General features: G+C 45.3%; 1 long non-coding RNA gene across 1 annotated transcript; it reads left to right on the top strand.

Moving 5' to 3' along the window:
* Positions 1-7,076: 7,076 nt before the first annotated feature.
* On the top strand, positions 7,077-11,892 carry LOC150068864 (uncharacterized). Its single transcript, XR_016537099.1, has 3 exons — positions 7,077-7,164; positions 7,576-7,671; positions 11,676-11,892. It is a non-coding gene; the product is annotated as an uncharacterized LOC150068864 (long non-coding RNA).
* The last annotated feature ends 216 nt before the right edge of the window (positions 11,893-12,108 follow it).

Consider the following 12,108-nt stretch of genomic DNA (forward strand, 5'->3'; position numbering starts at 1 on the left):
TGAGGGGTTTGAGGGCCATCCTCAGCCTTTCTCAATTTTTTTTTAATATCAGGAGCTGATTGGGAAATGAAATGGGTATTAAGGACCATTATACCTTCTTTTGACTCTGGGTTCAGCTTAGTATAACGCTGGAGTGCCACTGTAAGGCGATCAAGAAATTCGGCAGGGTTTTCAGTGGGTCTCTGGGTAACCTCCTTTAGTTTATCATAGTTGACTGCATGGTGGGCTGCTTTCTGGAGGCCAGCTACCAGGCAGGTTACCATCCTGTTTCTGTTAACACTTCCAGGCGCATTATTTTAATAATTCCATTTGGGCTCTTCCCTGGGCACAGCCGTTGCCCCTACTGGGAAAGTATTGTCTAGGCGGTGGGTTTCATCAGCATGTGCCTGGGCTAAAACCCAAACGCTTTCCTTTTCTTCAGAGGTAAGGGTAGAGGACAGGACTGTATATAAGTCATGCCAGGTGAGATTGTAAGTCTGAACAAGGTATTTAAACTCTTTGGTATAATTATTGGGATCTTGGGAGTATGATCCTAGTCGCTTCTCAATCTGGGAAAGATCCGTCATTGAAAAGGGGGCATGCACATGAATGACCCCGTCTGCCCCTACCACCTCCCGCAGAGGATATAAGGAGGCTGATGGAGGCTGTGATCTACCAGTACAAGATCGAGTATGAATAGCAGGAGGTGAGTCAAAAGGAGATGAAGGGGGAAGAGAAGGAAGGAAAGGTTCAGCTTGGGGAGGAGAAGCAGAGTCTTCAATGCTGAGTAGGGGATCAGGCACTTTAGGGTTAGGAAGAGGCTCCAGGCTCTTAGGTGATTTGGCAGGGACAGGATGCCCATGTGCCAGGAGGATAGGGGAAGTTGAACAGGATTGGTAGAGAGAAGGGCAAGCATGGAGAGCAAAGAAAGCCTGAACATATAGAACCTCTGACCATTTACCATTGTGTCGGCAGAAACTGTCTAAATTCCTGAGAATATTATAATCCAAAGTCCCATTTTGGGGCCATTGAGACCAATTGTCTAGCCTATACTTTGGCCAGACATAATTGCAATAAAAGATGAGGCGTTTTGGCTTTATTGAGTCTCTGAGTAGAAGAACATCTAAAGAGCGTAAAAGATATCCCAAGGAGCTGTCCTGGCTTGGGTGAGACTGATGAGACCCCATTGTAATAAGAAACAGTAAGAGGAAGTGAAGTCTGTGAGGATGGGGAGTGGTCAGTGAGGAGGTAGGGGAAGAGTTAGTGAGGACATGGGTGGGGAATCCAGTAGGTGAGGACACGAGGGTGGGGTGGAGTCAGTGGTGACTGAGGGTGGAGTCAGTGAGGATGTCAGGGGGTGGGGTTACTGAACATGGGGCAGAGTCAGTGAGATGGACAGGGGGCAGAGTCCATTGGGTAGAGTCAATAAGAATGTTGAGTGGGAAAATAGTGTGGTGGGGAGGGGGAATCCAATCTCACCAGAACATGTTGGGGGTGGGGGGTCTTAAATTAGACACAGGGAGAGAGCCCTAGGCAGGGATGGGTTAAAGGAGACAGAAAAGAGGCCTGCAGGCAGGAGTCACTCACCAGGTGCGGACAGGAAACGTTGTAGTGATTGCACTGCCAGCAATGGGAAAGGCAGAGGCCCAGGAGTGGAGTTTCCTTTCTCTGGTTCAATGGAGGGGGGACAGAAGGCGGATTGACCCTCGAGAAAAGAGGGGATCCAGCCACTCCTGACCCTCTCCCCCATCCGAGTCACGGCACCAAATGTAAGTCTACCAAAAGGAAACTTCATGCAGTTCAGAAAAAGAGGGTTTATTGCGTGAGGAAAGAGCAGACTCTTGCCACCCAAGATAGAGTCGGGGGAGCAAGAGAGCTTAGGGCGGGAAGTGAGAGATTATATAGGGGGAGGGGTATAGACACAGCTGAAACGGATGTGATCTCAGAGGATGGGGAAATGCCTCAGTGGGGACCTCCCACTGCCCCCAGGCATGCCAGTTGCCAAGGTTACAGGTGCTGGGCGGGGATTTCCAGGGTGCAGGGGGTGAGAGCCAAGGGAAGAAGTCATTTCTTCCAGGAGGAACTAACAGTACTAAGGAATCAAACTCAGGCTTCATGCATGCTAGGCAAGCACTCTACCTCTAGGCATATATATATATATATATACATATACATATATATATATACATATACATATATATATATATATATATATACACAGTGGGGCTTGAACTAGGCCTGGGTGCTGTCCCTGAGCTCTTCAGCTCAAGGTTGTTACCCTTGAGCCAAGCCCCACTTCCCATTTTCTAGAGGTTAAATGGAGATAAGAGTCTCAAGTACTTTTGTGCTCCGGCTGACTTGGAACCTTGATCCTCAGATCTCAGCCTCCAGGGTAGCTAAGATTATAGCAGTGAGCTCAAGGCATCCTGCTCTCTTCATCTTTCCTCCTTCCTCTGTCTTCAACTTTCTGGCCTTTCCTCCCTTTCTCCTTTGCCTCTGCTTCATGTCCCTCCTTCTTCTCCTTCTGCCTCCTGGCCACGCCCATCCCCTGACCACGCCCCTCAACCAGTCATGTGGCTTAGTAGCCACAACCCCTCCGTTCCTTTGGTCTCTTCCTTTGGTCGCTTCCCATTTGCTTTCCATGGCTCCGCCTCTTGCATGGCCCCGCCCCTCCACAGGGTTCCTCCCTCTTCCTGTCTGTCTTCTTCAGGTCTTTGGGCCTCTGGATTCTCCTCTTCTCTCCCAGCCACTGTCCAGTCCCAGTCCCCAGCTCAAGTAGAACTTCCCTGGGTGTGTGTGTGTACGGGGGGTGGTGTCTCATGTGAGTCTTGGGAAGATCCCTGGCTAGTCTGGCTTTGGCTCTTTCCAGAGTTGTAAGTTAAAGACAGTTCTTTGAGTACAGCCTGAGCTAGGACCTGCTTCCGCCTGGGGCGCCGGGCCTGTTGCATATTGCAAGTGAGACCAGGGATAAGGAAGAGTTACCATCCAGGGTGGAAGTGGCTTGGTTGGATGTTGGGTACCCACTTAAACTGGGTACTCCCAAAACTCTGGGTGGGAGAATCTCAATCATCTATATAACCTTAAAACTCAATAACAATCCTTCAATCTGTTAAAAAACAACCCACTTCAATTTGTTCTTTTTGCCCTAGGTAAGTACCAGAGGGGGCTGGCCCAATACATGCCATGTGACCACCCTGCTGAAAATGACTTCCTCCAGCCTCACCCTGAAGCTCTGGACTTGCCCTGGGCCTGATAAAAACTGGTCTACCTTATCTTTCAGGATGGTGTTTCTTTTCCATCCTGTGTGTGTGTGTGTGTGTGTGTGTGTGTGTGTGTGTGTGTGTGTGTGCATGCGTGTGCACGTGCGTGCGTAGTTCTGGGGTCTAAACTGATAAGTGAAGTCTGCACCAGATTTTTTTTTTCAAACAATTTCCTTGATTTTTCAAATGTTCGTGGTGGCCTTGGACCTTAATAGAGCTCAGTAGGAAGGATGGAAATTGATCACAGCAGAACTGACTAGAAATCACCTCCTTGCTCAAATTCTGCAAAAAATGCACCCCCAAGAACAACAAAAATCTCTCAAAGAGAAAGGTTGGCATTCCCTGGTCCTCATGTGCAACCCTGATAGTTACTCACAGTCAGCAGAAGCTCTCAGGAAAGATAAAATAAATTCCCTCTAAACAAATGAAGGATGTGATGATGGGTGTCTGTGATTGCATCTGTAATCCTGGCTACTCAGGAGGCTGAGATCTGAGGACTGTGGTTCAATGCAAAGCTGGAGAGGAAAGTCCATGAGACACTTCTCTTAACCACACAAAACTGGAAGTGGAGCTGTAGCTCAATGACAGGGTGGTAGCTTTGAGCAATACCTCTGTAGTCTTTTATTTATTTAAATTTGTTCAAATTCTGGGTATGGGGAGTGGAACCCTGTACCTCCCTGGGCTAGGCATTTGCAGACTCGAGAGCCACATTCCCCAGCTGGCTTGTGCTAGCTACAAGAACACTTCTAAAACACACCTCCAGTCCCTGATAAGGTCTTTCAGAGTTTCAGTTGATTGGAGCTGAGTTCCAGATTCCCAGGGTTTTAAATGTTTCCAGAGGGTGGGGGGGGGGTAGGAGAAAAGTTAAGTTTTTTGTTTTTTTTTTAAGTGCTGGTCCTGGGGCCTTGAACTCAGAGCCTGGGTACTTGTCCTTGAGTTTTTTGTTTTTTTCCTTTCCTCAAGGCTGGAGCTCTACCACTTGAGCCACCGCTCCACTTCTGGCTTTTTAAATTGGTGACAAGCATCTTAAAGACTTTCCTGCCTTGGCTAGTTTTGAACTTTGCTCCTCATATCTCAGACTCCTGAGGTAGTTAGGATTATAGGCGTTAGCCACCAGTATTGAATCAATTAATTTCCTATTATGGCACAGGATGTTTGATTTAAAAAATTTTAGTATGTGATAGAAAAATCCACATACCATCCACCTTCACATGTATGAAGGACAGATTGCTCAGTTGATTATTCTCCTTAGTTGTTTTTATTTTTTAATTTCAGAGCTTTGAATGGACCACAGAAGGGAGCTAAGCTGCTCCTTGGTTTCTCTAAGTTGCTGAGTGCATTTACCTGAACAGTCTCAGAATGGCAGCCACAACTTCATCCTTTCTGTCTGGTATTTCCCTGGGTTGATGTGCAAACTGGAATGATGAAAAAAGCCTCCCCCCCTTTTCTCCATAGAGGGGGTGCCTAAAATGAGGCAGAGTATCCCCTGAGAGGATAGGAGAGGAGGGGCTGACGTGGAGAGGGAGGAGGCACATCTGGGAGGGATGGGTGTACCCCAGTGTTGGGGAGGGAGTCTTGTTTCTTTCACTGCCTTTGGGAATTAGATCACAGGTAAAGCACACCAGCCTGGGGTGCAGCAGGGAGAAATCTTAGGTGAGTTACTACGATATTACTTTATGAGGTTTAGAGAGAGAGGGCCAGGAGTGTGGCCTAGTAGATGAGTGCTTGCCTAGCATGTATGAAGCTCTGGGTTCCATTCCTTGGTACCACTTACATAGAAAAAGCCAGAAGTGGTGCTGTGGCTCAAGTGGTAGGGAACTAAACCTTGAGCACAAATGTGCTCAGGGACAGTGCCCAGGCCCTGAGTTCAAGGCAGGAATGGCAAAAAAAAAAAAGTTTAGAGAGAACAAATGGACCTTCTTCAATTACAGTGTTCTTGTTCATGAAAATTGATACTATTTTTCCTTCCTACTTCCCTTCTTCCTTCCTTCCTTTTTTTGTTGTTGCTGGTCCTGGGGCTTGAATGTTGGGCCTGGGGACTGGCCCTGAGCTTCTTTTTCTCAAGGCTAGTGCTCTACCACTTGAGCCACAGCCCCACACCTGGCTTTTCTTGAGTATTTGGTTGGAGATTAGAGTCCCATGGACTTTTCTGCCGGAGCCAGCAACCTCAATCCTCAGATCTCATCTCTTGTCTGTTAGGATTCCCAGCATGAGCCACCAGCCTCAGGCTGTTTTTGTTTTGTTTAATTGTTTTAGTCTTGGTGCTTGACCTCAGGGTGTTGCCCCTGAGATTTTTGCTCAAGGCGAGTATCTTACCACTGGAGTCACCACTCCATTTCAGGAGTTTTGATGATTAATTGGAGATAAATCTCAGACTTTTCCTGCTGGTATTGAACCTGTCCTCAGATCTCAGCCTCCTAAATGTTTGTGAGCCACAAGCACTGGCTGGAAATCGAGACTGATGGAGTAGGAGGTGGCCTCTTTTTCCTCTGTGTCGTGGGGCAGGATGCTTCAGTTGTATGTATGTCTCTGAAGTGATTTGGATATAGTTCCATGAACTAGGGGGTTGATTGTTAGCATGCTCCTGAACAGAATTAAGATGTTGGTTATGGGGGCTGGGTAGATTATTTTTCTTTTCTTGTCAGTCATGGGGTTTGAACTCAGGGCCTGGGTGCTGTCCCTGGGCTTTTTTTTTTGTTTTGCTCAAGGCTGGCGCCTGAGTCGGTTTCCAGAAGACATTTCCCTTGGCTTATATACCATCTGTGGCTTCTTGATGTATGTCCTGGTATGTGTACTTACTAGGGTCTGTGTCCTGCTCATTGAACTTCAAAGCATTGATATCTGGAGTTTAAGAACCTTGTGTACTTTATAATGTGTTTGGGTGTTTTCCTATAGTGCCGCAAACCACTAACAGGTTCCAGGCTGTGGGGTGAATTATAATGTGTGTGCATACAGGCTGATATCATCTTTCTTGCAGCTCGATCTGTCCAAGACCCTGCTTCTGTACCAGAGCAGATTACAGATGTGGGAGGACCTCCCACTGAGTTACAGGTAAGACTAAAGCTTTATTCTGTCTTTTGCTGCTCCTGGGGTTTGAACTCAGAGCCTGGACACTGCGCTTCTTTATTTATTTTATTTTTTTGCCAGACCTGGGCTTGAACTCAGGGCCTGAGCCCTGTCCTTGGATTTTCTTAAGGCTAGCCCTCTACCTTTGAGCGACAGCACAACTTCTGGCTTTTTCTGTGTATGGGGTACTGAGGAATCGAACCCAGGACTTCATGCATGCTAAGCAAGAACTGGACCACTAAGCCACATTCCCAGCCCCAGGTGTGAATTTTTTGTAGCACGCATCCTGAGGAAAAAGATTCAGAACTTTTCTAGACACAAACCTGTTTGTCATGGCAGGGAGGGGAGTGAGTAGGAATAATTATTTGTGAAGCTTGTGTTTCTCTTACCATTTCCATGGGTTCAGGGCTGTGTGGGACCCTGGAGCTGGACAAGAGTAGATAGACCATCGAAACTCTCAGCATAGGGGTAGAGATAATCTGTCTTTTCCTTGTGTGGCTTTAAATCCTGGAGGTAGGAAGAGGTTGCTTAAGTAGGGAAGGGGCGATGAAGAGGCCTGAGTCCAGACTTTTCCGTCTGGTCTTTAGGAAGCTGGTCAGCACTGTACTACTGAACTTGACAAATCTTCTGTAGAGATGGGGGTGGTGCTGTGGGCGGGGCATGAATGCAGTGTGGGTGGGGCTTGGATAGGATGTGGGAGGAGCTGGACATGTGCTTTACATAGGTAGACTGTTGGTGTTTTAGAATGCAGTGACTTTTGAGGATGTGTCTGTGAACTTCACCAAGAAAGAGTGGGAATCATTGAGTCCTCTCAGAGAAAGTTTTATAGAGATGTCATGCTGGACCTGGGCCTCTGTAGGTAAGGTAAACCCATTGGGGCCAGAGTCCTCATTTCTATGTAAGTGGAGACCAGACGTGTGTGTGTGTGTGTGTGTGTGTGTGTGTGTGTGTGTGTGTGTGTGTGTGTGCGCGTGCGCGCGTGCATGCCTGTGAGTGCCAGTCCTGGGTCTTCTACTAAGGGCCTGGGCACTGACCCTGAGCTTTCTTGCTCAAGGTTGACACTTTACCACTTGAACCACATCTCTACTTCTGGTGTTTTGCTGGTTGAAAAGTTAAGAGTCTCATGGACTTTCCTGCTTGAGCTGACACTGAATTTTTAATTCTTAGATATCATTCCTCTTGAGTAGGCAGGTTTACAGATACGAGCTTCTGTGCCTGGTTTGAGATCATTTCTGCACATATGTCTCTTACATGTCTCTCTCCATCCCAGGAGGACGTCATGTCAGCAAACCCTCTCTGATCAAATGGATAGAACGGGAAAATCAAAGGGAGGCAGAAGAGACAATTCAACAACACTTCTGTCCAGGTGAGTCTGGCATAGCACAGAGGAGTAGATCTGCTCTGAGGGTGCAGGGGAGGGGGGCTCATTATAAAATGTCAACCAGGAAATTAAGAGAAGTACTTCATAAACTTACCTTCTCTCTTTTTCTTTCGCTCTCCTCTTTCTTGCTTTTTCATTCCCTCCTCTTTCTCCCTCCCTTTCTCTCTCCCTCCTTTTCTTTCTCTCTCCCTCCCTTTCTTTTTTTCTCTCCCTCCCTCCCTCTCTCTCTCTCTCTGTCTCTCTTTCACCACTTTTGCCTTTTTGCTGGCTCATTGGAGATAGGAGACACATGGAGTTTCTTGCCTGAGCTGACTTTGAACCACAATGTCATTTCTGAATTTCATGTATTCTGAGAGCAAGAATTGTCTTCCCATTTCACATGTCCATTTATTCTCATAGTGCTTCTCCAATAATGGTTTGCGTTGGTGTTATGCTCGAGTTCAGGAAGATTTGTCCCTAAAGACCATCAGAGACCATCACCAAAGTAAAAGCAAGGGAGTCTTGGTTGCAAACTGGAGCTTGGGTCTCCCATGTACACGGCCACAGTCGGTGACACTGAGAGGCCCTGAGCTCAGGGGTACAGCATCTTTTATACATTCTTTTTGGGGAGACAGGGGCTAAGCACACATCATAGTACCTTGTAACAAATCATCATACACCCTGGGAAATTGATAAAACAACTCTATAGCATGATTGGCATGCTACCAAGTGGGAAAGGATCAGAAACAAATTATTGGTGAGGTTCAAGGGTTGAGCTGGTTGGGTGACACCACTAGGGTGACTCAAGGGGGTGTGGGCTAAACTTCAGGGTTTCTGGTCTAGATGGTGATTACAGACCCCAGGAGGGGTGTTGTGGTATTAGAGATATTGACCTCTTAGTCGCCATCTGTGGTTCCTGGCATTGCTTTGCACTAGACATTTCCTGGTATTAGGGCAGAAACTGGGTGAAGGGTCACAGCACAACATAGGGCCTCAGCAATAAGGCAGTGAAGCGTGTTACAGAGCAGAATTAGCAGTTAGTTAGTGACTACAAAATGGTGCTTACAATTTTTAACCTCTCATTGGTGAATAGAATTATTTATTTATGTATTTATTTTTGGTCAGTCATGGGGCTTGAACTCTGGGCTTAGGCGCTGTCCCTGAGATCTTCAGCTTAAGGCTACCACCCCTACTCCTTGAGCCAAGTGCCACTTCCACTAGAATTATTTTTTGTAAGTCATTGTATGTTATGTGTATGTCATATGGCAGAATGTCATTGTGTGGGCCTGTTGCAGAGGGATGCAGTTTACCAGGGTAGACAGGAAATAGATACACCCCTGCAAGTGCCACCCCCTTGACCCACTTCCTCCAGACAGGCCCTGCAGTCTACTTCATAGTCCATTCATTTTGGATTTATCAGTGAGTGAGATTTAATGCATGAGTAAGATTTGTAATCTTACACTTACTTCCCTAATCCATCAGGGAATCTGCGGCTTCAATTTAAAGCCTTTGGGAGCATTTTAGATTCATGGTACAAGTTGTATTTTCCATTTTTTTCAGATGGGGTTTGATCTTTACCTGCTTTAATTTTTTTTTGTCAACATGATACATTATTCGAAATTTTATTTAAAGGGGTGTTGGTATGTGTGAGTGATTCACTGTCCACAATCATAATGAAAAATTCTAGGAATAACAAAGTTTTACATCTTAAGCATATGTGGTTTTGCAGTAGTGCCTCACAGTTGATATGTCTTGTTGAGATGACTTCTCCATATCATTTTCCCAGCCTGCCTCCATATTTCTGGACTCCAAAGTATGTCTTCTGTCTCAGATTCTCAAGTAGCTAGGTGAGCATCCTGACCGAGGCCTGGCCAATACGGAATAACATGCAATTTGTGCCATCACATTCTGTCCTGTCAGTCCTGGATGAAAATCAGCTCCATACTCTAAACCTGTTTGAGTTAATTATTTGACCTACAGTTGTGATGTCTAGTGCTCTGTATGTCAAGAGTAATGATGCCAGTGGTTTATAGATATGCCCTGTGCAAAGGCAAAAGTATGTCACAGGAATAAGAAGTATTATAGCTGGGCACTGGTGGCTCATAGCTATAATCCTAGGTACTCAAGGGGTTGAAATGTGAGGATGGCAATTCAAAGCCAGCTTGGGGCAGGCAAGTCTATATGAGACTCATCTCCAATTAACTCTAGAAGTAGAGCTGTGGCTCAACTGGTACAGTGCTACCCTTGAGCAAAAAAAGTTCAAGGACAGTGCCCAGGCCTTGAATTCAAACCGCAGGGCAGAAATGTGTGTGAGGGTTTGCATCTCCAATTACCCTTGAACTGTGTCTCAAGCCTGGAATGCTAGTCTTAAGAAGTACAGCTCCGGGAGGGTGCGCGCGGCTTGAGTTCAAACCTCAGTATGGGCAACAAAGTTCTCTATGGTTTTAAGTATCCACTGGCCCTATTATAACTTATTCTTTGGGGTTTTTTAGTATTATTTCTTTTTAAATTTTTTAAAAAAATTGTTAAGAAGAACTGGCAGGCTTAGCTGCTAAGTGGTTTTGGTTAAAATGCTTGACTTGTTTGACCACCTGCTTGTGATTTCATCCTTGTGGTTATTTCCTATAGACATCATAAGGTGATTGCCACCTGTGTGTGGTTTTTAACCTTTAAAACCTCAGCCACAGTGAAGGTTGGGCCGCTTTCTGTATCAGCCTGAAGGTGGAGAGTAACCCCTGCACTGCTATTAAACAGACTCATAGCTCCATTCACTGAGTGCTGGTGATTCTATTTCTGGGGTGTTTGGGCCCCCCCCAAATGGCTGGGTTATTATAGTGTACACTTAGGATACTCCTAGCAGAGGATCACAATAGCCCAATAACTAAGAAGTACATGACCATATTAAATGATGCTAATTGAAATGAACTCTATGATGTGGAAACGAAATTTTCTTCTTCAATTTTAATGTGCTGTTTGCCGTTATTCTCTTTTGTTCTTTTCTCCTTTGGTTTATTCTCTGTGGTCACAGTTCCTGATTTTTGGTACCCTTTGTCTTGTATACAAGGTTCTGATTTGGGCAAGGGAAATCATAGAAATGGTGGGACAGGGCTGGGAGTTTGGCCTGGTGGTAGAGTGCTTGCCTGACATGCACGAAGACCTGGCTTCTATTCCTTGGTACCACATACACAGAAAAAGCTGAAAGTGGTTCTGTGGCTCAAGTGGTAGAGCTCTAGTCTTGAGGAAGCGCAAGCACAGTGCTCAGACCCTGAGTTCAAGCCACAGGACTGGCCAAAAAAAAAAAGTAAAAGAAATGGTGGGACAAACAGTGGACTAGTGCAACACTGATACCCACTAAACATTATGTTGGAATTTTGGAAATGAACTTTACAATTAGGGGGGGTAGAGAAGTTGAGGGGAGGGAGAACACTGAAAAGAAATGTGCTCATCTTATGTAACTAACTGTACATCACCTGTACAATAAAATTCAATAAAAAGCCTCAAAAATTGTTATGAAGGTGATATAAAGAGGGGGTGCAGTTACATAAGTCAGATAAAGAGTGTATTTCTTTTTGTACATTGTCACCTCTTCCCTCACTCTCTCCCAGTTTTTTCCTCCCACCCCCACTTAGGAGGTGAATTTAGTTCATTTTCTACCAAGTGTCCAGCAAATACAGCTGCTGTATTTGTTTGCCCGTTGTTCTTTCATTTCTGTGCACCCTTGTCCTCCCAAGGTCAGATAAACAAACCAACAAGACAGAAAAGAAAAGTAGACAAAAAAACCCAACAACAAAAAGGAAAAACTCTCTTGTTTCCATTTCCTGGAGTTTCTTTCAATAAATCCATTATTTTATATGATCAGAGGCACATAGATGTTATGAACTTGGTGTTTCTAAGAGTGTTCACATTTGGTTCCACTGTGTGCGAATGCTTAAAGACTGGTATAATGTATCACAGTACAGTCTAATAACATTGCTTTTTGCAAAATTTTAACTTTTTTTCCCCACCCATAGTAAATGCAGGTGAGATGAATCTCCTGGTTACCCAGCAGCCACAACCTCCTTAAGATGATTTGGGAGAAGAAAGACTCTGCAGTAAGAAAAAGGTGAAGGCCACACGCTGTCATTGCCTGCTCTTCCCACCACCAGGCCAGCATACTTACACAGAGGGCAGACTGAGTCCACAGAGACTAAGAAGTTCTCTACATACCATCAATTGAAAGGAAAGTCACAATCCTGGCACTGACAATCTTTATGGAGAAACTACCACAATAAATAGTCTCATAACGTAGTGTTTATATGCATTTATTGTTCAAAATACAATTTGAAAATGGGAGAAGGATGTGTTAAAACATTGAGACATCCTCTAATGGAGTTCTGTGGTAAAGTAATTTCATTCAAGGTAATAAAGTTCAATTAGGTGAGAAATCATTAATACGAATCTCTT

Source organism: Megascapheus bottae, chromosome 1 (genome assembly GCF_031878675.1).
Source record: "Megascapheus bottae isolate mThoBot1 chromosome 1, mThoBot2.hap1, whole genome shotgun sequence".
Taxonomy (NCBI): Eukaryota; Metazoa; Chordata; class Mammalia; order Rodentia; family Geomyidae; genus Megascapheus; species Megascapheus bottae.